Source organism: Haliaeetus albicilla, chromosome 15, assembly GCF_947461875.1.
Source record: "Haliaeetus albicilla chromosome 15, bHalAlb1.1, whole genome shotgun sequence".
Classification (NCBI taxonomy): Eukaryota; Metazoa; Chordata; class Aves; order Accipitriformes; family Accipitridae; genus Haliaeetus; species Haliaeetus albicilla.
In genome coordinates, this window is record NC_091497.1 from 31,868,657 (window position 1) to 31,893,558 (window position 24,902).

General features: G+C 37.2%; 1 protein-coding gene across 9 annotated transcripts in view; it reads right to left on the reverse strand.

Annotated features, from left to right (window-relative positions):
* TSC22D1 (TSC22 domain family member 1) overlaps positions 1–24,902 on the reverse strand; it is a 95,126-nt gene that overhangs the window by 49,411 nt on the left and 20,813 nt on the right. The window contains exons 3-6 of one of the 9 annotated variants that reach the window (XR_011327915.1): positions 13,092–13,198; positions 10,346–10,407; positions 6,170–6,429; positions 4,371–5,196 (exon numbers count right to left, since the gene is read on the reverse strand). The exons of 3 other annotated variants lie outside the window; for them this stretch is intronic. The gene's annotated coding sequence lies outside the window, so the exon portion shown is untranslated. Of the gene's footprint in view, positions 1–4,370; positions 5,197–6,169; positions 6,430–10,345; positions 10,408–13,091; positions 13,199–24,902 lie in introns of those variants that run through there. 5 more of the 9 variants (XR_011327916.1, XR_011327914.1, XR_011327912.1 and 2 more) reach the window with 5 other exon arrangements.

Below are 24,902 nucleotides of genomic sequence, written 5' to 3' on the forward strand. Positions count from 1 at the left end.
TGCCAAGTGATTTTCTGTCAAGTCTACTGCCTATTAAGGGAGAGTTTCTACATTAGCTGGCTGCTTGTTATTCCAATCCCTGCACTGTTCCAGCAACTGTCTCAGCCTCAATTTCTCTGTAGTCCTGAAGTCACTCAGGAACATCCCATCTGTACACAGCAACTGTGCTGAAGTCAGCTGTTCTTCATTTACTTTTACAAGCTGCAATCTGATTTCATCTCTCCGTTGTTTATACACTTACTCAAAGATTTTGCAAATTAATTTTTCATGCTTTCTCATCTAATGCAAAGTACTACCAGAGATCAGGAGGACATTTTAAAAGGTATTCCAAATTTTACTGTTCTGAAGAGTTCTAAACATTAGCCAGCAGCCCGTGTGTGAAAATTCCCTGGAAACACTGGAACGGATAAGGATGCTTTCCCAAGTCATGGTGTGTATGTGTTCAAGGTAATTTCCACTGTTTCTCAGAGATACATGTTTCACATTCACATGTTACTTCACTTACACTCCCCATTAAACAGTAATTCCTTGCCTTCCACAATATCGTCTCTCGCCAGTAAATGCCAGGATATACAACTGTGGGACAACATAACAAATGAGAACAGAATTAAACTTCTTCCTTAAGGAGCTGAGATTTCCTGATTTTATGCCTTAAGCCTTCTCCTAGCCATAGGGAACCAAGCTTTGGAAAAACTGGTAAGAATCTGTTATTTGTCAGCAATTTCTGCAAAATCACATGTCCAAACAGTCTTTCGATTCTTCCTGTAGCCCCATGCAGAGTACAGAACAGTGTATTTTATCTCCTGTTTTTAACAAAGGTTTCCTACCAACAAGAAGCAAAACATTTACAAGCTCATGCTACCTAACCAGTTAAACCAATTTTAATCAAGGTAACATATAGAAAAAAGTGCATAAGCCACAGAAAATTCCATCATATTTTTACTAGTATTAAAACTACAAAAATATACTTATCTACCATTTAACCTACAGCTTCTCTAAAGCATTGACAAGTCTTTAAATTTTTCACCAGAAAAGCTAAAACCAGAAAGAGAAACAGTAAATTTCCATATATGCCATGCCAATAATTCTAAAGATTACTTAAAGTGATATTAATTTCTAAAGAGTACCTTTCCTCAATAGCAGTTTACATTTGCTGGTAATCTTTCTGCATTAATATTATTGCTATTTTAATGTGGGCTCTAAATGAGGCAATTCCACCTGGTGAATAAGCCTCAGTTCAACTCAGCACAAAGCTAAATTTGGGGGAAATCTATCTAAATCGCACTTCAATCTTCAAAATTCAATTACGATCGCAGGAACTATATTTATAATCATAAAAGTTTTGTTATTTGTTCAAATGCTATTTACTTCAGAATTAGAGATGGTATCTTTACCTGAATTTGGCAAGAGTGGGTCAGATACTGGTAAGGTTGAAATTGTTGAAGCAGTTACTAAGAAGAAAACCACCCCAAGCCATATGTCTCTAATTGTTTGTGCAATATCTCACAACCGTCCATCAGGATAAAACTATTTTGCCCCCATACAAGTGATACCCATTTGTGCAAGATAGATTTCTTCACTTACTGTTCTGTAACAGAAGCCTAAACCCCACACATTTTCCTGACCTCCACTTGATCGGTACATAGAAAAAGAAAGAAACATCAGTTTCTACCAGGGAGAGAAAAGGAAAGCCACCCATGTGTGAGTGGATCAAAGAAATGAAACAATGTTTATCAGAACAGTAATTTTATATTCTTCAAAAAATATTAGCAAGCGATTAGGGAAGCATCACTGTCATCAGTAAAAGAAGCACAAATTTAATATGGTCTTCAAAACTACTTTTTAAATAGTTAATTCATCATGCCTTCCATGTCATTTAGACAACCCGGCTTAAGTAGCACAACACAACAATTCCTGAAACAACCCACCAACTCACCTCATGTTGCCGATATCAACTTAGGGACCTGGCTTAGGAGCTGTGCAGCCACCAATTCTTCATAAAGTCCATGCAAGAAACAAAACTGGAATGGTTCGACTGTTTGTTACCATTGCTTTCAGAGAATGCCTTTTTCCAGTTTTCAATTAAAAACACTTTCCTAAACTAACCCCTAAATCACATTCATTCTTTAAAGGATCAGTAACAGAGGTCTGGCAAACCAAGGTATCAACCCACTTTCCTCAACTAAAAACAAGAGCTGAAAAAGGATTTTTATCACTGCTACCTGCTCAAATCCCAGTGCCCTGCAAACAGGACTGGAGAAATGAAATCCAACTTACAGCACACCACTGCTGATGGAACCAGTCTGGCTTTCAGAAGTTCATAGGAAACAGCTGATGTGTTGTTACCCATCTCCCTCACTGTAAAGCAAGGGAATATAAACACGCCAGAACCTATGCTCGTTTTCTCCTTTATAAAATTAACATCATTTTCTGGTTTACAAAAGGAACACATTTTTTGATACATCTCCCTTCTTTAAACTACTCTAAACTGACAAAGCATCTCTCACACGTGACAGGTTTAGCTCTGGTTGAAGTAGCAACATTAGCAAGACTTCCCCCCAAATTTCCTCATCTTTAAAGAGTAGTTCTTCACTCTCAAAGCATCCCATAACAGAGAAAGAGTTGCAACATAAGGCACAGAGGGTGGACAGAAGGTGGAAAGAAGAAAGCTAATCTTTCAGGTTAAACAAGATAGCTCTTCTGGGATAGGAAAAAAGGAACTGTCAACAGCCAGGATTTTACCAACTGGCTATGAAACAATTAGGAGGAGCTGGCATCTGGTCAAGAAGATGTAAAGGATTACATGAAGTGAGTTAGGTAGCTCAGATGCTCAAGGAATCTTAAAGGGAATAGAAAGAGGAAAAATAGGAACACTACACATCTATTTTGTAAAATTCTGTTAGTACTGGGGATTAAAAACCTCTAAAATCGTACAGTGTTTTTCCATGTTTCCTGGAATTCTGGAGTCAGAAGAGTCACTCGATACTCATACAATTATTTTAAGTACAATATAAACAAGAAAATGGTTTTAGACATCTTTATTATTTAATAACACAAAGGCAGGAGTTATTGCTCTAAAGGTGTATCAAGAACCCAGGATTCCAGCTGCAAAACTCAGAGCATGATAGTAATATGCTAACACAACACTGATAGACAAGAAGTATCAAAATACTGACTGTAGAATAGCAACAGGTTTTTTGGTTTGGGGTTTATTTTTCCCCTAATTGGACTGGGGGGGAGTAAAGTCATTTTAGCAACTGAGACAATAACATTAGCAGCAGTTCTCAGTGCCCCTGTTATTTTACTATAAGTATTTTGTGTTCATAAGTATGTGATGGTCTTAAATTTATGTTATACTACAGAACAAAATAACCAAAAACTGTGGCTGAGGCAAGTATACCTATTAAGGAAGGCACAAAAGATATCAAACCTTAAATAGACCAGAAGTTAGAAAAACAGGTATTTTCAACTCAAAGCACTGCTGGTACAGATCTCCAGCCACAGATGTTAGTATTTATTTCTAAGACTCGCAGATCTTCAGCTTATAACTTCTAGATTACTCCTGTTCAGCACACAATTCATGTCCATACCTATAACAACTTCTCAATTTTAAGGTCATCACATACCTATTTCCACATATTAAAAAAAAAAAGTATTGAATTTGATACATTAGAGTTAAACTGATTTCTCTTTAAACTTCAAAGTTCACAAGTGTTACTGAGGTTGCATAGTTTAACACATGCATCTGACTATCAGTTTTCTAAAAATACCAGGTTATAAATCTAGCATTTTACTTGATAACCACAGAAGCAGCAAGGCAAAGAAGTTTAAAATTCACAGCAAAAAAAGGATATTAAAAAGTCATCCAACAGAGAGCCAAATTTCAGAAAGTCCAGTGAAAATGGCTCACTACATAAGTATGTACTTAAACAGCACCATCTGAACAATTATTTTTAGAATGTACTAAGACTGCAATGCATTCCAGCATAGTAAGAAGTCACAACCGCCATGAAGCACTAGCCTCAGGGCTACGTTAAGACCGTTCAATTTAAATACGCTGGTGAATTTAATGAAAGATCTAGGCATTAGTTAAAAAACAATGTTTTGTGGTAACTGATTTAAGAAATTAATTGGATCCAAGCACAAGCATCTGACTAGTTTACTCCAACTGCCAGAAGCAGAAAACAGGAAAATAAAAGTGCTCTTTACCTACTGCCAGAGGGTCCAGTTCACCCTCCTGCCACCCCTTCTCACACTCAGCTTCAGAACAAAGCTTTCCCCTTCCCTAATCTGAATGTTAAAAGTAAGTCCTATTCTTCAAAACTAATTTCCTATAGCGAAAAGAACAAAAGCACACGGGCATGCGTGTGTGTTGTTCACTACTGCCAAACATAAGGTTTTTATTTGAGATCTCGCAAGACATTTAATTAAGTTTGACTATAGAATCCCTTAGGGGGAAAACAATTAAAAGCTTTCTGCTTTCTAACAAATAACTTTCCACTCTCAAAGAAAAAAAAAAACACACCTAAGTTTTTCCACTTTCATAGCTCTCAACACTTCCAACCTACCTTTTCTCGACACGAAACCATAGGAAACCTCAAAAGATGCAGTACTTCCCATATTGCCATTGTGACATTTTTGGCTCGAATTTATTTAAGTAAACTTGGAGAGGTAGAAGCCTAATTAAATACCATTTTCACAAGAAGCTTTATTATTTCCCATCATTTAAATGGACTGTAGTAGAAAAGGCTTTACAAATATAACAGTCTGAACCACAGCAGAACCCTGTTTCACAGATTCACATGGCATCTCCTATGCGGGGGACCACAAGATCCGATCACATTAGACCTGTGAACTCTTAAACTTGGATTTATTGACTTGATCTTCAGATAGGAAGATGCCAGGTTTAGGTTTTATAAAAGACATCTTCATGACACTGTAACAAAAGGACCATGGGAGGCCAAACAAATTTCCTAAAGAATGATGCGTTAGAAGTAATTTTCTGCCTAGGCCTCCATTTCTAGGGTGGCTCTGTGTGATGGAAAAAGTAGTCATTTCTTTCCCAATCCCATTTTTGTCAGGAGATCCTGCTTAAGGAAGGCCAAGATCCAAACCCAGTCATCTTCCAGCAACATAAATGGCTCTCAAGATCTTCTGCTGAAGGCTTGTGATGCAGTATAAAGGTTAGAAGGTGTCCTGAAGCAATTTGGAGGGAATGAAGAGGGAGAGAAGAGTCACAAGATGCACCAAAGTAATAATGCACGTAACATAGTTCCAAATGACTTCAACTCAGCATGAAAGAGGAACTGGTAAAATCTCCTTAGAATTTCATTGCCAGTTTTCAAGTGATTCCTTTTGCTAAAAATCAAAAGGAAATTTAGAATAAACTTCCTGTGCCAGCAATGACATAGCTGGAGAAAGAAAGGTCTGACCGATGTTTGCAAGGAAGCAGCTGTTGCTCTGCACAGCGTGAAGCGAGAAAGGCAGAATTTACCTGAGCTGATTCTACTGATTCCCCTTCTCTGCGCCTGAGGGATTGCCGATCGTGTGGGTTAGTAGCACATCCCCTTAATCGGGGTGTTCCAGTCTATTTCCTTCACATGGACAAAGAAACAGGACTTAACAAACCCAGCAGCCACAGGCTCCTCTGAAGGAAGAACGTATTTACACGTTTAGAACTGGGGAACTTTTTCAGTGCTGGGAATCAAGTCGGATTTCAAACCCATTTGGCAGTTTCCACCTTATTGCTCATTCAAACCTAGCACTGGTGTAAAGAGACAGGGAGGAGATGAACATTGTGTGGCTATGGGCCATATACAATCACTGGCCTTACCTTGGCCCCATCCACCAGTTTCTGCTCTTGACTTAGTTTCCTGTCTAAAAAGGGTCAGACGAAGAATGTCGTTAGTACTTCAAAGAACTGAAGTACAAATATGACCCATGGACAGGAAGCTTACACAGAGGCATAAAAAACATTCTTTCCAAGTGCCCAGGACATTTTTTTCTCCTCTCTCTCTCCCCCACATTTTTTCTTTAACTGCTCACACTATTTCCCTCTCTCAGCCTGGAGAAGTGGAAGACAACATCAACAAAAAAAAAGCATAGAGAAACAGCATAAAGTCCATCCTTCACACCTGAGCGGATGGCAGTTCAAAGGGGCCCTACCTACCTGCAACCCTGTTGTTTGCTTCAAGAACTCTCTTTGCCCAAGGAAAAAGAGACGAGCAAATCCTGGAAGCAGATCCTTCCCCAAAGGAAGTTTCTTTCTGAGTCTGCAACCTGGAGCTTTTGCTTGAGACTCAGTCCTCTGAGCGGGTTCTTTCTTCAAACTCTCACACTGGTTCTTTACTTTTGTGGGCAGCTGGAAAAAGAATGAAGCCGTAGGCTGAGGCAGGGACTCCATACTTCCAGGATAGGGAGGCAGAAAGACTGGAGGGGAAGGAAAAGTGCTAGTTGGTAACTTCTTGAATAATGATCTGCATTCCCTCATTTTCTGCCACACAGAGACATACACATAGTCACTGCAATAGGGGAGGATGACAAGAGATGAGTACTAGACATGCAGTTTTTTCATGCTCTGATGCCAAAAAAAAACCAAAAAACCAAAAACCCAAAAACAAAAAACCAAAGTGTTGAGCCATGAACTTTCAAGACTTTTAAGACATCTACCAATAGATGAGATCAATCATAAGATGTTTTGTCCAGAAAGTTCTCTCAGTTTGTTACAAGTAGATGTAGGTGGGGAGAAAAAAAAATAATAAAATTTAAGTGCTCATTTCTTGGAAAAAATTCCAATCTCTCCTCTGTTCACTTTCTCTGAAGTGAATTAAAAATGGCATCTATTGCAATGCAGTGAACGTCTCCCCATAATCTCTTTAAGAAGAAACGATCATACTTACCTGAATGTTTCCCTCACCACCGACTTCCTAACCCCACCCCCAACTTCTCTGTAAAGGCCTCACTCCAATCTCAAGTCTTCTACTCTATTTGCAAAATCAGATCGATCAAACACTGACAGCAGTTTAATGCTCTTGTGACAACCTCTGACTTAACCTAGGCACATTATGATTGCTGTGGAAGCTAAGAACCTACCCAAGTTCCTGGATCAGGTTTCTGGATTTCTAGAATATTCCTTTTTTCCTGAAAACCTAGATGTCTTAGGAGTTAACTGTCATTACTTGAACAACAATAATATAATGCATAAGAGAGTTTTTCTTCTTCACAAAGCCTGAGAGCTGGTAAGACTCCTGTGCAATTTTATCAGTAGCATGGAGCTAACATGCAACAAAACAGAACTATAAGTCACTGGACTTAAAACACAATTATATGCATAGCCTCTCATGTATGCATTTACTGGTTATTATCCATTGCAATACCTTTTGCACAACAGCAACAGTGTCTGGTATTTGCAAGTCGGGTAGCCGTTGTGCTGCTTGCCTCAGATGCGGCACTATCATTTTACTTGCAGTGCTCTTCATTGCTCTCAAGACAACAGGTAGAGTATTATCCAATAGTTAAGCAAGGAGGTAGGCTAGTCATTATGTCTGATGCAATTTCACTTAATTAATTTGGGGGCAATTTTGGTGGTTTCTTCATTCTCTCCTTTAGAGCACACACCTAAACAAAATAGCTTTATATGGTTAGGTATCTCATGTGTCCTTCAATTATAAGCTTTCCCCTACTCAAAGAAACTTTCCTTGATTGTGCTCCAAATAATACAAGGAGAAGTTGGAAAAAAGCTAGGTTTTGTCATTAAAACCAGAGCAATAATATATTTTTTAAAAGGCATCTTTAATTTTTGCAGTTAGAGTAGCAGACAGGAAAATTTCCTTTTTATTTTCTTTTAAAAGGTGACAGATAAAGCTGTCAAGGACAGAACCCAATATCCTACAGTAATTAAAACAGAAAAATCAGCAATCTTCTTCCAGAGAAACTGCTTGGGCATGCAGAAAGATACTCTGCTTCCTGGTTCCTCTGAGGATATTGAATATGGTGACGGTATCTCCATCTAAGAGATTTACTCTAAATAGCAAGACTATATCATAGAAATAATAGGATTGCCTTTTGGTGGAATTTCATGACTTTTCAACAACACGAGACTGAGATGTGTTCCTATACCTTTACAATTTGACACAATACTGCCTTTTTGATTATTTAGAGACTCAGGTTCAGTCTTTTCATCCCACGTGCTTTTTTTTGTGAAAGACGGTCTTTCTGTTTGGAAAGAATAACTGACCAACACACACACATAGGTACTTGGCCAACAGATGTCTCCAGGCTGACGTTTACACTCTCCTCTTCCAGTAAGATAGAGGATACAAGACAAAAATAAAAAGATAAAACATAATAAACAGAACGTATTCAATGCAAATTTTTACTGCTCTGTACTTGCTGGCTAAGAAACTATCATAAAAGGACAGCATAATTAAAAGCACATTTCTTCTTAAGATTCTCCTGCGAGTGGAAGGTTCTTTTTTACCAGATAACTTGCAATACCTTGAATCTCAGGAACGTTTCATGTTGCTAATACTTGTTACTTAGAATTTATAACTACAATGCCTCATAGAGCATTATAGGCTTAATTTTAGGTGATGTGTTGAAGGCTACAAACACTACTAACACTTCTGAAGTCAATATTCTTTTCCAGCTCTTAAGCAATAGAATGTATCAGAGCAAATCAACCCAGATGAAGAAGCATGACCCAGCTTATTGCAGGTTCCTTTCAAACAGGAATCTGCCTAGGGCCTGTAATATCAAGACAAGGCTGTCTTTGAGAAATCCTCTTTCACCAGGGAAAGATCCTACTCACTGGAAAAAGACTCCAGAACACCTTCAATATACTGCACAGTATGAAATCACCTATTGAAGTTTCAGGAGTGTAGAAGAGAGGATTACTTGGTCTTATTCTCTTCATGTAGCAGTTCAGTAGAAGACACAAAGATCCAATGTAAAATTTAAGAAGAAAAAAAAAGCATTTATGAGGACTTTGTCCATTGCTGTTTTCCCTCATGGAAATAGCTGAACAACAAAACAGTTTCTGGAAGATCAATCTGAAACATGCTGTTAGGAATAACTTGTTTTTAAATGCCTTTCCTTACACCAAGGTCACAGTACCTCTCCTTTTCCAAGAAAGGGAGAACCCTTTACTTCTGATTTTTATCCTTTCATACATCTTTCTTCCCTTGAACAGACTTGTCTTGAATTCTAAAGAATACACAAGGCTGGTAATTTTTGTGTTCTAGCTATCAAAAATACTAGCCTGATTATTTCCTATATGCAGATATGTCTTTCAGGCATATGATGTTGAAACAACATCTTTCTGCATTTTGAGATGAGAAATGCTAATAAATGCTCCTTTGTTCTTCGAAAGATTTAAAAGAATGGAAAAGAGGTCTAGAATAGACCATCCAAAGTACCTGAATCCCTCTTATGGGAATTTTGGGAGAGGTTTTTTTGTTGCCTCAGATCAGTCATCAGAAATTATTCACGCTACTGAGATCTGTAAGATGTATGTTCAGCTCCTTAAGCTGGCTTAACAACAGCTCTTCTCAGTCACTGTACCATAGAGTTTGCTGATTTACCTCAAGTGCAGGCTGTGATGGGATCCTTCTAGTTGGAGCAGGAAGAAATTATGGCCGTGATGACACAAGAACAACATATGTTGATGATCTTCAGATATAGATGAAGTCAGGAAAGGCACTGGTAGTTCTGTTTGTGAGCATACAGAAGATGGTAAGGAATCCTGTAATCAATGTTCTTATCTCCTTTGGGCAAAGAAAGGAATCTCTGCAACGTCCTTCCATAGCGACCTGGCTGTTGATAGATATTCTGGGAGGAAAACTCCCTTTAGTGCTTTCATCCACCTTCCTTCTCTACATGGCAGGTTTCACTGCCACACACTAATTCCAAGAACCAGTGAAGAGTGATCCCCGTTTTTTCTGCATCAGTGAGCAGAAGCTCAACAGCCAGTAAAGAAAAGTTTAAATAATCGTGAGTAAATTCTACAGAATACCATCTGCAAAATAAGCAAAAAACTGAATCTATGTATTTGGTAAGTGGTATAGAATATAAGCAACAATACTTTTTTTTTATTATTTCTAATACTGCAGCTCCAACAGCTGCAGGATCCAGGTGAAAGAACACATAAACAAAACACAAACTGCCACACCTGATTCAAGTTACCTGCAGCTAGATCAACTATTTCTCAACCCTCAAACTTAAATTTTAAAGCATCATGCATTTATTTTAGATTTAAAGTGCAACTAGCCATATGGAGTATCTGCAGTTCCTAAAATGAAACTTGTTCTAGGTTAAGTAGTTGTTGCCCTGCTGCCATCAGTCATACCTCTAGAAATATGTGCAGGCTGCAAACCCACTGCAGGATCTATGCACCAGCATCCAGTTGAACTGTTATTCAAAATAAACATTATAAGAACAACAAATTTTAGTAAAGCATCTCTCTCTTGGAAACTAGCACCAACATGACATGCATATTAAAGTATCAACAGGAGTGATGCAAGACTGACTGTTTAAATTCCAAGCTACTGCACTATGAAAAAAATACTAGTTTCTCCAAACTTCCTAGTTTGGGGTTTTTTGGAGAGAAGGGGAGGAAGGGACTTGATGAGAGAGAAGGGAAGAATTCATTGAGCATTACAACAGCTATACCAGATAACGTTATCAAGTCCCAAGATGAAGAAAAGGCAGCAAAACATTGATCAAAGTGTTGATTTTAAAAGATTGTGTCATGCAGCCCATCATTAAAAGATAAACTTGCAGACAAATAGAACAGTAGGAACCTTGACCTTCTGAATTTCAGAATTTGTTTTAAAGCAGTTGGCCTCTCTCCAGAAATGTCTGGTGCTCAACTTCTCTAAAGGCCTACTAAAAACCAGAGAGGCCCACAGCATTGTCTAGATTATCAGACAAGGCGTCGGACAATACCTACTCGAGACTGGTGTAGGTACCAATCCCTGAAAGACACTTCCTATTGCCAGTTTAGGAGTGGTAAAAAGCTACAGCTTTTCTGAACTCAGGATGACAAAGAATTCCAAAATTGTATATAGCTGTCACAACGACACCCATTTGAGAAACACAGTATTTCTTGGCGCATATGTAACAGCAGGAAAATGCCAGGGCTATAAAATTGAATGATTGGTTGATTATAGAAAATACTACCTTTTAAACATAATTCCCATTAATAGATGCACCAATTTTACAGAATTTAACAAATACTCATTTCTTTAACAATGTTATAACTACTTTTCATTTTTAAAACTGTTTACATCACAAGACGATTTTTAAATGTCTTTATTAACACGCTTTTTGTTTCTTGTCAACTTTGTATGCCAAGTACAGTTGAGAGCAAACTTTTTTTTGGCCCAACTAAACCACATTTTAAATCAGTTTCAGCAGACTTTACTGGCCCTAATATACATTTGTCATAAAGACAGACCTTCATTCAGCCTTAGGGAAATTCTATGCTTCTGGTCAGAGTGCATGAGCCAATATAAAAAAAAAAAACATACCAGTGTTTCTAAGACATTGTATGATGTCAGATTGTTCACTTTTTTCCTCCTTAAGAAAGCCAACTATAGCAACAAACGTTACAGTATTTATGTATACCTTGAAGAAACTACATAAAATCTGTAGTTTAATATTAACAGTGTCTTTATACTTTCCTTTTTAGCTCTTAATACATGGCTTGCTTGATTTAATCCAATTCCATTTACATGCAATTAGCTTACATGAATTTCTTGCACTTTTTTTTAAAGCATCATTTTTCATAATGAGTTCTCAATCTTCACATAATTCCCTACACTTCTCTGGTCAGGGTCTTTCAGCCAGTCTATCTGCAGAACCTGGAAGGTGAAATACTACACATAAGCAATGTTAAGAGGAACAATTCCAGTACTGTTCAACAGCCACACCGTACTGGATGCCTGTGATTTGGGGTTCTTCTGGGGGGTGGGGCAAGGTCCAGACTGAATTTTCGGGTGAGAATAGCTCAAAACTTTTCTCTGTAGGTTTTGACCCTTGATCATCTCCTTCATAACTTTCCTCTGGTGTTTGGGATCTCTGTAGAACTCAAACACAGCAAAAATGCCCCTTTCATGCAGTATTTACTCAAATATATTTTTTTAATAGATTAATGTTAGTAAAGGGCAACATGGATGCACAGGAAAATAAAAGCAAAACAAATTATTTGGTTTTTTTTAAAGTCACCAGTTTTAAGAAGTTCTACTTTGGAAGTACTCAAAACATGCATTTCAGAATTGAGCACTTACTGTGTTACTTTCCGTATCAAACAGTAACTTCTACATATTTTACGTTAAAAGAACTTCCTGACTCTAAAGCTTACAAATTTAGCATGCAATCTGACCAACAGGTTTGATCCTTTCCGCATTTTCAGTAGTGGTAAGAACTCTACAGCCAAAGCTGGACTGAGTTTTCTAGTAACTGTTACTGCTGAGACACAAACTGATGTCAAATGCTACTGTAAGCTGTATTAGTTCTCCAGCACTAAGAAGTGTGTGATATAACTAAGGCTTATTTTTGTCTAACACAAGCTGGTGACAGCAGAGACAGAAACCAATTTAGACTCATGACTTGCAAATGATGCACAAGCACACCATGATACCTCTGCAATATATAGTCTGACTCTAAGGTTCAAGATTCAAGTTTAGAAAGTCTCATGTGCAGTCAGTTATGTTTTAGATTATTTATTTTTACCCTGTAGGTGTTAAGAATACAAAAAATGCATTCTGGATTATCTTGTACTGCTACCACCATACAAAACATGCTGTCTTTAATTAGCTAGTTAAATGTTTTCTGAAGATTTGCTGACTTAACTTTCCTTAGAGCCTAGTGCCTCAAATTCACCCATATTTTAGTATCAAATTAAAAATGTGTCATTATCTCAAATACCACTTGGAATAAGACCACCTCAAGTTTTATAATAAAAATGTTCATAAGTCAACTGAGGTAAAGGCCATTTGAAATGTATCATTTGGCTTTCTTAAAGAAAAACTCTTTGTATTGTATTGAGTTGTCCCTGTATCTTCTCTCCATGCAAGCACCTTCACACCTACCTGCTTTGATCAGCCAGAACTCCCAGCTTTTGCACTAGAGACAATTAACTTTGGCAGTGCCTCTTCACAGGCATACCAGTGTGCAGTGTTTGACTGTCATTCTGTATCTGTTGAAATATTAGCACTTGGTTTAGGTTGCGTTTAAGAAGAAAAAAAACAGTATCAAGTCATACACAAAAAAATACATATGAAAATACAAAGATCTAGTTCTAGCCTAGGCTTACTGCTTTTACAAAATTATTCAGAACAGGGAAAAAGACAGACACCAAACATCCATACCAAAATAGAAACTTACCCCACTGACTGATCTGGGTTGGAGAGTGTTTAACCATACATTGAATCTCACAGGACCCTCTTTCCTTCCAGTCAAGACTCCATTGACAAAAATAAACACAATCCAGGGCAAGGGGAAAAAAAAAAAAAAAAAAAAAAAAAAAAAAGAGCTTCCCACACACTCAGGCAAACACACAAGACACTATGAAACCTCTTAAAAAAAACCAAACACCATTTGAATCATTACTGAACACTTCTATATGATTAGTATCTACAATATGCACAGTTTGTTTTGAAGCAAGTTTGACAACAACATACATCAGAGATATTCTTGACACGACTCTTTCAGCATGAAATTAGTTGCCTGATTTCCGATTTCTGTGCCAAAATGTAAAGGCCAGCGTTTCCTCAAAACATTAATAAAATGCTTCTGCCTTTAAGTTCCTAAGATAAGCTCTCCTATAAAAGACCAGCAAGGCTCTTTTGCTTCCATCACATTTTCTTTTTAAGGCAAGATTCTAAAATTAGTTTGCAGCAGGACTGAGAGAGATCTGCATTAAAGTTCTCATATTTTAGCTGTATATTATATGCAAACTATTGTATTTTCTACTTAATGGCTTTCTAGCTACCAAAAAAAAGTAAAAAAAATCTCACAAGCATTCCATGCTGCCATTACATCTACATGCAAAAAAGTTCATATTAGAAAACTCTTAAGACACTCTTAAGTCAAACTCCACCTTCTATTTTACTGAAATGTACAAAAAGGAAAGCATAGTGCATGTGACAAAGCTTCACATAGCCAATGTAAAGAAAACCGCAACACAGATGCCTAACAAAGTAGAAGTCCTTCACTGTTGGCATGTGTTCAAAATCCGTTCTCTAGAGTTAAGCATTACATTATATAAAACTCAACTGAGAATGACGGTGTTTTTAAGTGTAGTTACTCTTCCAAATAGCTATTTCCCCAAGTTTTAAATGATGCTTAATTCACAGTTTAATATCTGCATAACTAAAATCCCCATAACAATTTTGCAAACTAGACCAGAGTTTAACATTGCATAACTGCTTTTTTTCCTCCTTTTTTTGCTGGACAAGCATTATATTGAGTATTACTTCATGTATATAATTTTACATGTGAACATCAAGTAATTTCCTGTTCTTTCATTTCCTAGCTATTTTTATTGTAGACTTCAGTCCAGCAGAACAATTCCTCAAACAGAACTGCCAACTTCATACTTCAAGATGTGACTTACTGTAACAGTCTGCTATTCCTAGCCCAAGCAATCTTTTAACGTCCTTTTTCAAGTCATCAGGGAATTGCCATTTACCAGTCAAGTTCTTCCATTCTGTTTTACAAAATAAAGCATGCATATATATTTAAGCAGCCTGCATGACAGAAGGATCATATATGGTACCCAATAAAATGCATTCTAGTGGTATCTGCATAGGCAACTGCACAACTTTATTGGAGAGAAGCTATAGGAAGGACTTGGGTGAGCACTAAATGGCAGACTGCAATACAGCATTAAAACATTTTTTTTTCCACATGAATTGAATGCAGGCTTCAGAAATACAGCATATTCAAGCTTATGCTAATCAAGAGTTTGCTTTTCCAGCAATATATCTTGATATTATGACTCAATATTTTCATTCATTCATTAAATTTTTTCCTCCTTGTATGTAGACGGAAAAAAGGGGTGTTTCCATACTACTGCAGTTCTTTACGAAAACATGCAATGAAACATATATTCTGCACTCAACGGAACTATATGGAAGATGCTTCCCATCTCTAAGGCGGGGGCAGAGAGCACTGTGGGGGGAGGAGGACACGGGGAAGGGATACTCCACAACTCCAGTGGAATCACTTGAACACCTGTTAGCAGCATGTTCATTGGCAGATCATTTGCAAAGAGCCGATAATTTAACCATGATAACCTCGGCCTTAAGGAAATGATTCATTAACTGGCCTGTACAGATTTTGAGCTCCACAGTATCTAGAGCTCTTTAACTGTAGTAAAATAATGCTGAGTATAGACTAAAAAAAGTATGCAAGTATATGATGAATCTTTAACTACAACTTAATAAACAGTGGTAGAAGACATTATTGAGAGAGTCTAACTACTTCAAAAGGAAAGTAAAGAGACAAAACGTAAATCTTAACATTGTTCAAAATGTAAATCCTAACATTCTTCTCACTACAACCACTTCATGTCTTCTTTTCCTACAACACAACACATATTCCTTCCCTCTTCTTTATCACTTAAATCAGAGCAAATGGATATTCTGAGCAGTGTCCTAAATATTAATGTAAAAAAATTTTGTCTATTTAGCAGCTAGCTATTACAGAAGTCAGTATCATCTGACTACCTGTTTTCCATCTATCAAGGCAAATTTAAACTACAACTACTTGTTCATTTGGAGCATGAAAATATAGTGTAAACAAAGTTAATCTGAGGTAAAAACGTAACACTAAAGACAAGAACATCAGTAATCCATCTCTACATGGCCTACTCATTAAGTACGCAACTCAATGGGAGGCTCCAGAGTTAACTGAGGAACCCAAATTCTCCCAAGCTTAACAATCCACTTCAGAATTGCAGCTAACATTAAACGCAAAAAACTACAAGTTATTAGGAAAAGCGGGCTCATAGCTATCGTAACAATAAACTCATCTCCATGTTTTATTAGAATTACTCATTTTGTTTAGTAAATGACTAAGAGTTACTAGAAATTTCTTTAGTTTACATACACAGTTTAAAACTTGCAAATTTCTAGTTATTACACTTAAATGGCTTGCAGTGATAAAACCACTCAGACTCCGCAAGATCAGTGGCCATTACACATAGTTCTATCTCAATTTTGATTGGGTCTTCAAAACAAAAACAAACAAAAGAACATGACAAACCAAGTATTTCTGCTGCATGTTCCCTACAAAACAACCTCTGAAGCCACTGTTCAATTTAAATCCAGTTTGAGACCTCAAAGAATAGGGGTGTCATGAAAGCAACGGAGTAGATGAGCACGGCCCTATTTCTGCCTCCACAAGCACAAGGCAAGGGATGGCAAGAGGCATCCCCAACATTACTTGTTCTGATGGACAATGACCAGCTATCCAGGTAGCACATCCCAAGCCGAGAGAGCAGCAGACCAACCTGTTTTTTTCAGGCAGCCAGCAAGCCAAAAGACATAAAGCAAAAGGGAAACTACAGTGGGGAAGGCAGAGGAAAGAGGTACGAGAAGAGCTTAAATTATTGGGGCAAAGGGAAGAGCAGCATAGCAATAGCAAAAGGATAACTGCAGTGCCACGGTCAAGGAGACTTCTGATAGAAACCACCAGAAGCCCTACACACAACCCCCCTATTTTTTATTTTTTTTTTTAACTCCAGTACTCATGGAACTTTTTGTTTGCTTCTCAAACAAAAATACCCAGGGAGGGGACGAAAACAGACTTGAAAGTCAATTCTTTTAAGATTGGTTCCCACATCCTACACTCCCCCCTGTAGCAGAACCACTGACTGGAATGAACTCCATTGACTGGAACGCTCTTGCAGCATTAACTTTCTTCATTTATGAAGCCACTGGCAGGACTGGAGCCAATGTTATGGGTATAATACTTAGGCTTCAACATTAGCCTGACTATTGCATCAGCCACACTATTTTTAAGTACAATTCAGCTTTTCTTTCACAATCTGATGCAAGCCTATATGTTTTTTTGCTTTGTTTTTAAACACTGTTCAAATGCAGTTTGTTCAACGCTACCTTATTTGCCAAATATATAAGAGCCATTCTAATATCATACAACATCTACCAGTGAGAACATTTATTAAAAGCAGTGATTGCTATGCTTGACAAGAGAGCTGCTAATATTAAAATGTAGCCTTCTAAATAATACGCAAAGCTGGCAAAACATTTTTTGTTATAACTTCCATTTTACTATTTTAGGCTGTATGAAGGACAGTATCAAAATGCTTGGCATCACTGTGCAAAAAAGTTAAAAGGCATCACAGGTATTAAACCCTGAAACCAAAGCTTTTCTAACAGAGGCTCACACTAAAACAAATAAAAAGCACAACAATTTACAGTGGAAATTTTGAAAAATCAGATTATCAAGGTTTAAACGATCAAAGTAGGGGAATTCTCAGAAAGACAACTTTCAGTCTTCAAAACTTGGAACCAATACACATTCTTATTTGTGCTGTATTTCAAACAGCTTGATCAGTTAATATACAGCTTGACATTTTAATGCAGTTTTAACTTGAAATTTGTACATGCATTTTTTTTGGATGATCAATGCACACATTAGCACTTACCACAGCTGGCAATCATGCATTTAGAAAAAATTAGGTCCTGTCAAGAATATTTTGCAATAGATACAATTGTTCTTCCCCACATTTTTTTTAATTGCCTGTATTGGGGAAGAAGAACATTAAGTTGCCAGTTTTTAAGCACCCAACATTTTAAAAAACCCTTCCCCTTTAACCAACCAAAGCACGGACGAATGTTTTGAAAGTGTTCTCCAACTGCAAATGGTTTTGAGTGCCCAGTTTCAAGTATCCTTGGCTCAGCTTCAGGAGCATTATTCCTTTGAGACCATCAATACAAGTGCATTTTAGAAAATTATGAAGTAAGACTAGTCTGTGCTAGAATAAACACCATCCAAGAGACAGCATGAAATAAAGATTCAACTAAAACCAAAGGAGTTTTATTAGAACATGAAGCTGCAATAAAATGAAATGCAACAGATGAGTCAAAAGTACAAGAGAACTACTCTAGAAAAAAATGTTTCTTCCAATCCTCTGGGGTCAGGGAGGAACAAATGCCCTTCACTATATATTACCTTATTTTTGGTTTATCTAACCCAAACCGAAGTTCAAAATATTTCCATAGAAGCAAAACCACATTTATGAAACATTTATGAAAAGCAGTGCATACTCTTTTAGAAAGAATTCAACATTAAAAAAAAGCTTAGCTAAAAGGCTACTTGAAAACAAGAGTTTGGGAGTTCTCAACCTAAGACTGCAGCAGAAATGCAACAGAATTCTTTATGCAGTTTTGCTGAGCTTTCCCCAGTTCCTACGCTGTGTATGTAAAAAAGCACCCTCCTACAGTTTTCAGACAGTTTACAACCTCAGAAAAAATTTTAGAGTCTGATTTGTCAGGTAATTTAACTCAATTAGGAGGCTACAATCACCGGTTTGTTTCTCATGCTGGCTTTATCCTTAGACTTGCTTTCATTTTCAGCAAGGTACATTCAGGATGACATTTGAAATATTGGCAGTTCCTCAGCCATAATACTAATGTATCTTAAAAATGTATCATGGGAAACCAGGCTTATCATGTGTGAAACTCCCGTTGTCATGGTGATAGAATCAGACCCCAAAATACAGGACCTGGCAAGGGGAAGACAGACTTGAAGATATCTTTTCTCTCCTGTTTCATTTAATACTTAACATCCTAGCTTTTTGAAAAAGTTTCACTGAAGTTCATGAAAAGGTAATCATCAGGCTCAAGACAGGGTGTTTGAAGAACAACATGCAGTTGCCAATTCCTCCACCTTTGTTTTGCCTTGAGTTATCTACCAAAGCCATTTAGCAATTCAACAAACAGGAAAAAAAAAACCAAACAGTTTGAATAAATCTGAACAAGGATTCCAAAGCATATTCCATTTTCTTGGCTCCAATACACCCACTCTGGTCTGCTCACTGGCCAAAGCAAAACCACAAAAAACCTAACAAGTTCTGAATTACTAGTATAACTAAAGTCTGAGCATGTTATTTTCACTCCATTATGCACTTACACCACATTCTCTACTAGTTCAGAAGACACAAAATGAGGAAAGGAAAGCGATGAACAGAAACTTTCCAATGCTAGAATATCTGGAAACAATAGGTCTAAAGTACCTCATTAGGCCTAATGATCCCTTGAGACTTACTGAGATGCGTACCACAAGTCCACCTGATACGCCTCTCCACTTCTGTGACGGTCTACACCTACCTAGCTGCTGCTTCCTCTGGAAAGAGTTTCAGAGCCTGCACAGGTTGACAGCCGTCCAGAAGCTTGTAGGCTGCTGCCCAAAGCAACGGAGTAACAGCATACCACAAAAAGTGGAAGAGCTGGCAAACAAGTTGGACAACAGCACGTCAGCAGGTTCTCCTGCAATACTCTGTGAAATCTTTGGTCTTTACTTCAAGCTTCTGTTCTCCTCTACAAGCACCAGTGAAAGGAATTCAGAACATAAGAACAAAACTAAGACTTTTTCTTTCCTTAGAGGTCTCCCCAGAAATATGCATAACAAAATAAAAAAATCCCTCAATCCCAAAGGATTGAACTGAAGGCAGCTTTGCTGATTGCATTGTCGATTCCAAGACTGAAGGAGCCAGGAAGAGGGACATGGTATGTCTTTCAAGCAACAAAGGGCAAAACAGGCAAGCATTAGTTAGATATCGCAGAAGAAACAGTAAGTTTCCTGATGGTCCTTCTAGAAATTTTACTTTACAGAGCACCATATGTTCACTCTCTCAAACCACAGTGTAGTGGTAAATTAAATTAATTAAAAATAAGTATTCACCATAGTACCACTTAAGATATAAAACTGTACACAAATTCTATAGCTTGCTAAGACTTACTACTTTTAAGTCAACCTGGCAATCACATAATGTATCAGAATAAACTAAATACAGACAAACAGTGCCAGAACTGTGGGCTTAACAGAGATAAAATACAACAGTGAATTCACCACACTTCCTTTCTCTTCCCCTTCCCAAAACATTCCATCTGAAGCCTTCAAAGAAAGCAAACGAACAGATCAGGGAGGAAGGCAAAGATACAGACAGCCAACACAGTTAAAGGGACCTTAGGAAGGAAGCAAGCTGTTTGAAACAAGCCAGCCATTGGAATTTACAGCAGTATCTACATCAAGTTTCTTGAAAAATGTTTCTAGGGAAAAAAAAAAAAATCTAAATCAAATGCAGGTGTGTCAGGAATAAGTTAAAAGTGTTCTAGAGAAACAAGAATTAACTGCAAGCTTAAGAGGACTAATACATGTCAGGCTTGCAGTCTACACATCAACCTAAGATAGTTAAGGTTCTCAGTTTCAGTTCTGTGATAGAGGAAGAACATTATCTCTGTTTTAGTGAAGCACCACCTTCAGTTCCTGTTTTACCATCATAGGTCCCAATTTTTATGTTAATTTCTTCTAAAAAAAATAGCATCACCAAACAAGCTGTCATGTTTCATTGCTGCATAAGTAATATAACTTAAAAGAATAATTTAGAGAAGTGTATTGAATTTCTCACGAGATCATTGACTAGTTGAGGGTTGGAAGGGATCTCTGGAAACCACCTAGTCCAACCCCGCTGCTCAAAGCAGGGTCAGCCAGCAGAAAGGAGTAACAAGCTACAAAAGGAATAGTAAGCTGTGAGATGTTCCAGTGTACCAAGTTCTGAGACTCAGAAGCAAGCAGGACCAGCAACTAACAGACTACCTTCCCCTCTTCCTGCCCATTTTTTTAAAAGGTGGGTAGCAATAGTACTTGTACTTCATTGTGGGTAACAGAAGCTGCATTTAAGAGACCTGTATGCTAATTTTTAGAAAAGCAGGCCTTTTCTTTACAGGAGCTAACACATATTCAGTGAAACACAATTTGCCACAAGGCCATTAAGTAACTATATTTAACATATCATTCTGATACCTCATTATCAAATTGGTAAACTTTCTTGTTTACACGTGTCACAATCTGATATTTCCCAATTTAGGGCAAGCCCTTCTCGATTTGTCAAGAACCTCTTCCAGGCAATATACCAGACCTGCACTGACGAGAACAGTCTATTATTGATTCGTAACTAAAATCTATATACAGCAAAACTAGGGCATCACATAAAAAGCTTGCACTTAAAGTTTTAGTTTCAAGAGTGTAAAATGTTTAGTAAAGATGGTAAATTCTTCTCCAACTGATACAGACCTGAATCTGTGCAATAACTGTATTTTTTTAATTTATACCTACTTGTTTTGAAACTGAAAAGCCAAGAGACAGCTACAGAAAATATGTGAATTTTCTTTTATCTATCTGTATGACTTAACCCAGGAAACACCAAAAGATGTGAAAAAAGAATGTGTGAAAAGAAACAGAAGCTTCAAAGAGCCAGTTCCAAAAAGAGCAGAGATAGCAAATAATATTCAGGGACGCTATTTTTTTATTGACTTCAAGAGATTTTCATCAGGATGCTTTGGGACACATTGCTTTTGAAGATAATACATGCCAAGACTACTAAATAAACCAAAAGAGCAAGAAAGCAAATAATGTAATCTCTCTTGAAGCATGAATATTAGCATGAGTTTTTTTGGTTGGATGGGTTGGTTTGGTTTTAAGTGTTGAGTTGTATTAACTCAAATTCATAAGCAGAATTAAGGAGACTAAACTGCTCCTCCCTAGTTGTCAAGTAAACACTTACAGTCACTTGGGACCCTTTAAAGACAGTGATTTATTTAAACTGGGCCAAGGACTTTGAAATTATCACAGGCATTTCATATTATATTTCTATATTACATATTATAAAATAAGGTTTTAAACATCAATGATTTGGAGATTTTTAAAGCTATGATGTCTGTTCTAGTTTTTACAAACTAAGTCACATTAATAATAAAGAAAACACTATACTGCAAATAGAGAAGAGATGTAACACGATTCATGAATAAACCCAATGGCTTCAATAAAAACTCTTTAAGTACATATAATTTTTCAGCTAAAGCTACATTATTAAAAACCTTAAGGATATAAAAAGTTTCAGAAACCAGTCAAACAAAAGTCAAAGTTATGAAAAATCAAAATCCTCAAAAGGAAGGTATCCAGATTACTATTTTGGGAGTTCACTGGTGCAAGAGATAGATGAGAGGTTCAAAGAACTAATATAATCAATTCTCTGTCAAACCATGACAGTTCACATTTCCCCCTCTTCCTAACGTTCCCTTGGAGAGCCATTCAGACAAAAAAAAAAAGAAACATAAATAAGCAGTTGCAATACAAAATCTGAATGAATTTTTAGATGGCTATGAGTAAAATTCCAACAGAAAATTCTTCCCTGGCTACGTCATTCTTCTTTTTCCTCCAGGGAAAAATGGGTTCCAAATATCTAGAAATAATAAGCATTTTGTCAAAGGCTTTGAAATTAATCCTGCCTAGATACAGTACAGAAATAACTATCATATCATAAATGCTAAATACCTTAAGAATCCTTTTCCTAGATCTATGCAGCATTGCATGATCAGGTATCAATTAAAAAGTTAAGGAAAAGATTTGCTTGTCCATCTCCCTTCACAGCTAGGACTTCCATGCATTAAACCTCAGGTGTTGGGATTTTTTTAATTATTAAGTAGGCTTTCTATTACACAGCTAATTATTTGAACTGATTATATTAACCTTTAGAGGACAAAAACTATTAGTACAAACAAGAGAATTTAACAGCTTGTTTTGATGCTGGAATGTGATGTAAGGTTCTTTTGTGCAGCAACTGAAAAGCTTAAATAACATGGGGGATCAGATCATCCAAACCAGAATAGAAAAACAGGGTTACACAAGTATCTGAATCAGGTTCCACAGTCCTTAGAACAGCTCCTATTTTCCATATGAATTTCAAGCAATGCAAAAATTGCATTTCAGTCTCATTCCAAGGAATAATACACTTATTAGTAAATACAATCACTGAAATTCTACTTCTTCTCCATCTGGTATCTCCTAAAGCTTCTGGATTCTGGCAGTTTACATTTTAAAGTAAGTCACACACTAACAAGAGTAACAAGTTTTCAGTAGAGATCTACATAACATGCAAGTGTTTCTATTCCCTTTTGCATTTTTTAAGGGCACTGACATCAGGAGTCACTGATTTCAAAGCAATTTACACAGTACGAGTTACACACTGAGCCATTCTGGCTTCCTTATTTTTCCTCTGAGCTTTGTCTTCATCCCCACTCTACTTACATGATTCTCCCCCCCGTCCCCCCCCAAGAGGACTTTGGTACCATTTTGGTATACAGTTTAACAAAAGTATTTAAGCCACATCAATTAACCAAACCAAAGAATCTAAATACTCGGCAATACTAGAAACTCAGCAATCCCTTTCATAATTTTCTTCCATTAGTCTCAAACCCTTTATTACAGAAGCATGATTGTTTCCAAAACTTGAACAGCAGTGACAATTCTTTTCAAAGACAAAACAGAGTCAACACTTACTCTTCAATTACGCAGAACCAAGTAGTGCATCAGGAGCACCTTACCTTAAGTCCTCATCCAGCAGAAATAACATTCCATCCATCCTCACAGCCCACTAACCAATACTGCATACTTCAAACACTTCTGCTGAAATCATAACTGATTGCATAACAGAAGTTCTTGCAAAAGACACCTATTAAAATTACTGGCACTAAGTTACTCAGCTAATTAGATTTATAAACTTATCTAACCCAGCAGCCAGCGTTCCACAGAATTACTTGGCTAGTTTAGAGCAGTTTAGTCCCTTATACTGTTGAACTGTTCATCACAGGCATATCCTCTTGTATGCAGGAAGCAGCACATACAGATAGAATTCTTACATGCACATCTTAAAAAAATGATTCCACAGTACCATAAATGTGGAAGATAAAAAGACAAGAGTAACACTTGTAAGATCAGCAGAAAAGCCCTAGTCAATGACAGTGCGGAAAATGTTTCTGAAAAAGGAGCTAGCCAGTCTAATTAGATATACCTAAACATACTGAGTAAGTACAGCAGCTTAACATAAAGGGCTAAAACGCCACGTACTATTGCAGAGTAGTATCTGGAGGAAGAGGATATATTTACAGTCAACACACTTGGCTTTATCTTCCTACCTGCCCCTCCCCACCCACCAGTGTTTATAAACATTCCCTACCAGAAGATCTCTTTCATAAGAACATACTCCTTTTAGTCTTGATTATCAGCACCCCTTTCTTGTCCTGCATTTTGGCTACTTAACCACCTTCATGAGCATAGTTTTCCCCTGCAGTCAAGCTTCTACTCCTGATCTTCAAAGGCCCAGCTGTCCTGCACTGCTCAGCAATATACAAATTACTGTCTTTTTCATGCTACAGGTCAAGTCCAAAAAACACAGATCAATAAAGTCACCAACTTCTTCAGACCCCTTTCTCCTAGGACACTTTACAGAGATATCAACAAAGGTATATTAGAGAGGTGCATTAGGTCAGGTACATTTTCTTAAGAGTAAAGCTACACATAAGTAGTTTATACATGTGGTTGCATCCCCCTCCAGTTTATCTTCCAAGAATGTTAGATGCTCATATTTGTCCCTCTTTCAGCAGACATGAGCAAGATGTGGCACATGTCTTATTATGTTGGCGCCTAACATTATGGTTGTTATTTCTTTATGGGTATTTTATTCTACTTCTAACAACTCTGTACCCGTTTCCTAGGAAGTTCAAGATATTCAAAACTAACTGAACAATTACTTCACCACCTTACTGTTCACATAACCACAGCATTTTACAGTATCACCTAGACAATGATATGAT